The following is a 6261-nucleotide window of genomic DNA, read 5'->3' as shown; positions in this document are numbered from 1 at the left end:
ATGGCCTAAATTTCCTGTCAGTATCAGTGGATCTTAAAAGAGCATCTCTATGGTTTCCATTAGGATAGATAAATTATGCAGGTGCATTTTACATTCCTTTTAAGTAACTTATCATTACAAAAAGAATCTGCCTTGTCTACACTCCCCAAGCACCTCTTTACTGAAAATATTTGGAAAACAGATTATTTTACACTGCCAAATTAAAGGGCTTGAATGGGAGTTTGCAACAAAGAAATATGAAAATGATTTGCCTTGTAACTCAGGATAAAATTTCCCACTTTTTCTTTTCTAAGTCAAAACAATAAATATACCCTTTCCTAATGTATAGATTTCGTTACATATAGTAAATGCGTTCCCTGAATTCCCCTAAATCTTCATTTACATGCCTGCAATTGTACAGATTTCTAATGAAAAACTTTCTGACATGCTAGCTATAGATTAGGTTATATCCAAGAAATACCTGAATACATGGGGTTGTTTTGTTTTTTTAATTTTCTACCAATAATTTATGCCTTTTCTCTGGGAATGACTCCTGTACTATTTTGATACAAACAACCTGTTTCTATTCTCCCCTTTTTTACTGAAAAAAACCTACAACATAAGGCCAATTGCTTACCTGTCTTGTTCCTCTGAACGCATAATGGTAAGCTTTAAATTGTTTTCTTTTACCATGGTGAAGTGTTACATCTGATTACCAAAAGAAGTAGAGTACAGGATTTTTTTCAGAATGGCATGTCAGGGGCCACAGTCCCTCAAAATTATGACGCCATGGCAAAATCTACAACTGATTTAATTTCATTTGCATTTGCATTTAATTGATTATAATTGCAGACATTATGATTGCTGGTAACTTTGAGAAGTTCTCCGATAGCTGCCCTAAAAACATTTATGGAGTTTTGTATCAATGGAAGCCATAGACATTTGCTGAGGAAGAAGGCAAATGGTGACACAAGCATCTAATGTTGCAGTACAATTGCAAAAGTGAAGACCTTGTGTTGTGATGTCATGCTGCACACATTGTCATTGACATTGTATGTGGGTGTGGAAAGTACATGTGGGCCTAACAAGATATACTTGTGACCTAGATCATGGCTAATGATTGATGTTAAAATGAGGACAGCATAATTGGAAATATATTTCCAAGCTTAATTTAAAATTTACTATAAGCAGGTAATAATTTAATCCCAAATAAACCACGATAAAGCATTTTTCCCTACTACCACTCTTGTTTATAATGTGACAGGTAGATTTCATTCAGTTATGTCTCTACTTTCGCCTTGACTGTGGTTAGGACAGCTGTGGTTAGGACAAAATCATCCCCAATATTTTTTTTGATCTTGCCAGATGATGAAGAGCTACTTCACCAAATAGATTGTATCAAAATTATTGCCCTAAAGTTGATAGTTGCAACTGACCAGTAAGGTTTATCAAGCCAGACAGGGCTTATGATTTAGTATATCTATAACAGTAGGAGATTTTTGAACATATTGTTAGGAAACATTGTCACTCAGTATTGTGGCAGCATGGATATATTAAATACAAGTGTGCTCTGAATATTGATGGAAGTAGATGTCATAGTGTCACTTTAGAGCTGGTATACAAATGCATCTAGTCTTTAAAGATAGCAGAATTTTTTTAACAGAATTGTGGAGGTTCCAGTGTGTTTTTAGTCTTTGGTTAGTCTTGAATTTTTAAAGCAAATTATTTATATACTTTTTTTTCCAAGTATCAAGTGTAGACCTTATAAATAAATAAAAAACTGTGTTTATGGAGGTCAGCTGCATACAGTTAACTTTTTATAAGACTTAAAGACAGGTTTATTCTATTTAAAACACTGTACAGCAAATATGATCTTATATATTCCATATTATCCCATAAAATGATGGCCGTGACTCATTTTCCCTTTGTTATTTACATTCAATAAAATTCTTGGAAATTAGCAAAATTTCAAAGTCAGTTCTTGATCTCTGTTTTAACATATGTGTGATACCAATTTGATGGTTGTTTACAAAGACTTTGGCTATGCTGTATTTTATTCTCTGAAATGTATTTATTTAAGACAAAAAAAGCAGTGGATTAAGCAACCATTACCTCCGAGGCACCCCGTATCCATTCTGTCTATGCCCCCCAAACACAATATGTGCGTTGGTAGGCAGTGAATACAATGAAGCAGAAATGTCTGTGAGGAGGTCATTAGACTAAATCTGATGGGTGTTATAGGCCAGTGATAGCCCCAACTCTTTTTCCTTCTGTGCAGTGCTTGCAAGACTTAATAAAAAGAGAGGCAAGACTTCGATTGCCCATTCGTCCCTGCTATTTTGATGCTCTTACTGCCGACCGACCCCCGCTCACAGGCACCCCTACAGTGGCATAACTAGTGTGGATGATGTGAACACAGCTCATGCATCAAAGGATAGTGCTGTAAAAAGTATTACCAATTTTATTACAGTCACAGACCAACAAATAAAAGCATTCAAACAATAATAGTTAAAAATAAAAAGACAGAACAATATATTGCAATTGATGGTGGATTAACAGAGGGCAGTTAAAGTTTGCCTAATTTTACAGCATAGCAGAATTTGGCCACATTCAGAGAAACTACAGGTCTTTCTTGACTTAACAACGGCAGTGAAAACTGTCTTCTGACCATTTTTCACACTCGTGTGTTGCAGCATCCCCATTGTTGCGTGATCAAAATTCAAACACTTGGCAACTGACTCATATTTATAATGGTTGCCATGTCTGGGGAAGTCATGTGATTATCTGTGACCTGACAAGCAAAGTTGACCATATTTTTAGCTGAACACCTGCAATGATTCACTTAACAACTCTAGCAAAAAAGTTGGTACCTGGGGCAAAACTCATTTAACAACTGTCTCCCTTTGCAGCAGAAATTGTGGGCTCAATTGGGATTGTAAATTAAAGACTACCTATATTTCATACTGATCTGATAAACAGTGGTTACATGTGAAAAAGATCAGTATTTCCCAGATATTTTTATAAGGTAATGTGTTAATAAATTGAATCCTTTTGAAAAACGCAGTATAGCAGGATGTGAGCTATAGTTTCCATGGCCTCTTGTCCACAAAGATACAGTCTCCACTTATGGTATTTTTTTGTATTGGCCCTCCAAAACTGGTTGCAGTGTGCTAATGTTAATGCCCTTTGGATTTTTGGGATGGTTATTTGATACAAATACCTTACTATTTTACTTTTTGTAAAAAGTAATACTGTTCGTTGTAAGGTTATGGATATGCAATCCAGTGACTTCTGAATATTATTCAATTATTTTAGTTTGGGCCAGAATTTCAGTTGCCAAGCAAAGCAGTTAAGTGAGTCATGTCTGATTTTATTGCCTTTCACAGTTGTTTAACACAGCTGAACAATTGCAGTTGTTAAGTGAATCGCATAGTTGCTAGCTAAGTAATTCCTCAATTGACAATGCTTGCTGGAAGCCAGTTGGGAAAGTTGCAAATGGTGATCATATGTAAATTTACTGTTGTAAATTTCAGTCTCAGGACCATAGGGATGTGGTGATGCTCATAAGTGAAAGGACGATTGTAAGTTCTTTCTAAAGTGCTTTTTAAAGTGCTGTTGTAACTTTGAACAATCACTATACAAATGGCTATAAGTCAATGACTACCTGTCTTTGCACAGTAAAAGCAGTGCTTGCTTATGAAAGATGTTCTCTTTCCTAGAAGCACTTGCAAGCTGCAGATACATTCTTTCCATAATTTTTCATTGACAAAATACTTACTTTTCCTAGTGAAATTTTTTTGCCTGCCTTCCTCTGAGCTGGCTTCACTGGGTCTATGGTAGAACAGCGCATCTCTGCTTGCAATGTAGGTACTGAATTTCCCCACCAGTGTTTCTCAGACTCTGCAAGATTAAAAAGTGTAGAGTTCAACTTCCAGAATTTCCCATGCAAGTTGTGAAAAGGTGGGAGATGAAGTCCACTTTAAATAAGCTGATGTTGAGAAATATAGATAAGTGTTCATTTAGTGACAACCTCATTTAGGAACTGCAGTTATGATGGCGATTAAAAATTACCTTTGTGACCAATCCTCACATTTAAAACTTTCACATAACCATCAAGCAAAGGAAAGCTGAAGCAAGGTTATAAACAGTTGTGGTTTCACTTAGTGACCACCCCACTTAATGACCTTGTTGCTGATTGTCACTAAAGAAGAAGTGCCTACACCTCACTAGGTTCTTGGTTTACAAATAACTTGGAGAACAAGGGAACAAAGAGAAAATGAGAAGAAAATGAAACATTTTCTCAGGCATCTAAGGCTGTACATGAATAATTTAGCTGTGCATGGTTGAAAATGAGGATTCAGATGAGGCCTTCTGATTGGTTTTGGGGAGGGATTTACTTCATCTTTGTTGAAATGACTATATTGGCCCACGAGAAATGGGATGCATTTCTGCTCCTTATAAAAAGAAATAGAACAATATAAGTTTGGAAATCCTAGTTCTAATCCTGTCTCCTTTTCTCAATGGGAGTTTATAGGTCATTTTCTCAAATGGATTTTCTTCCATCTAACGGTGAGATGCTATACTCCAGCAAAATAGCCGAATTGAGATGTTAAGCCTTTTATTGATTTAAGGGTATTGTGTGTATTTAATTGAATTGTTTTCCATTCTTTTACTAAAACATGTAAACCTCGTGTAGCTAGCAAGAATGCAAATACCAGAAAGAGTTCAAATGAACTATAAACAGTTGAAGAATGAAATTAAAAATTCTACTAGCATTAATTAAGTAAAAGTAGGGATGTACCATACAGCTTTTTGAAATACAAAAAGAGTATGGAACATAACTTCTGGGGAAATAAATCCCACTGCTTGGGAATGACCTAAATATTTATGCAAATACAATATAACTCTGACATGAGAACAAATAAACTTATCTTCTAATCGGCTGGTTGCTTTCTCAGCCCTTGGAAGGATGCAATGGCAAACCACTTCTGAAAAACTGGCCGAGAAAACTGCAGGGATTATCCAGGCAATCACATGAATCAAATTTTGACTTCAGCACAAGGGAACTCACAATAGCCGTATTAAAAACTACTACTGCTATAATAATGATTAGTGTCAAAAATAAACTATTGTATAACAAATATTGGAAGAAAAAAACGTCTTCAACTTTTGGTCCTTGGAATGTTGTTTGCTAAGCACTTCTATTAAGAAATGCCAGCTAGAAATAAATGTTGCTTTTGTTTTGTTCTGTATGTTTATTCTGAGCCGTCCAGAATCGATATGGAATCAGGTAGCACCTACATTAAAAAAAAAGTCATATATAGCTCTTTCGGAACAGCAGTTAATAAAAGGTTATCTCAAAAGTGCCTTTTCGAAAACGCAGCTGGATTTTCTTGGGTTTTTTTGCTTTGGAAGCATTTCGCTTCCAACAAGCTTCTTCAGTTCATCCTTTTGGAAGACCATGACCCGGATGATTGAGATGTCCATAGACAATTAAAAGTTATCACTAACAAAATTAATGCTGGTAGAATCCATTTTTCATCTCCTAAAGACGGCCTTGCATCTTCCAACTCTGAATTGGGAAATTGTGAGATCTAGAGTAGATTTGGGGTTCAGTTTTGGGAAACATGGGGAGGGCCCAAGTGGAAGGTCTATGAATAATAGTGCACCTGTGTGATACTAGATCACTCTAATTTTTTTTAAAGTTTCCATCTTGATTTGGTTCTATACAATCCTTTGTCCTTCCCCCTTATCTGTAAAATCCAACAAACATCTTAATGTGTGAAGATAACTGCTTCAAATAGTACAATCTTTGGCCCAGGATATTCTGTACATACCACAGAACTATATATAAGCACGTGCTGTATTTATAAAGACTGCAGCAATCACTTTTGAATGAATTACCCCAATTAACTGCAGAATTTGAATAAATTGGAAGTTAATTAATCTAACCATCTCGTCATGTAGAAAAATAACACTGAAAAGCTAGCAAATAATAAAATAGAAATTAGGTCTTAACTATCTGATAAGGAGAATTAATTTCACTCATATCGAGTGGGTACTCGAACATTTGATTCTGCTTTGTGTGTGTGTGTGTGTGTGTGTGTGTGTGTGTGTGTGGCATTCACTGACTTGTTAATACAGTACATGTAGGTTGCTATTTTGAATCCCAAAAATTATTCAGATAAAAAATTACATTAAGAGAAATGCATACAGCTCTAACATTAATTTTCAAAGACAAGACTACTTCCTCTCCACTCCACCCTTCAAGTACTTCTGTTT

Source organism: Ahaetulla prasina, chromosome 6, assembly GCF_028640845.1.
Source record: "Ahaetulla prasina isolate Xishuangbanna chromosome 6, ASM2864084v1, whole genome shotgun sequence".
NCBI classification, from domain to species: domain Eukaryota; kingdom Metazoa; phylum Chordata; class Lepidosauria; order Squamata; family Colubridae; genus Ahaetulla; species Ahaetulla prasina.
Note: the sequence above shows the minus strand (reverse complement) of the source record.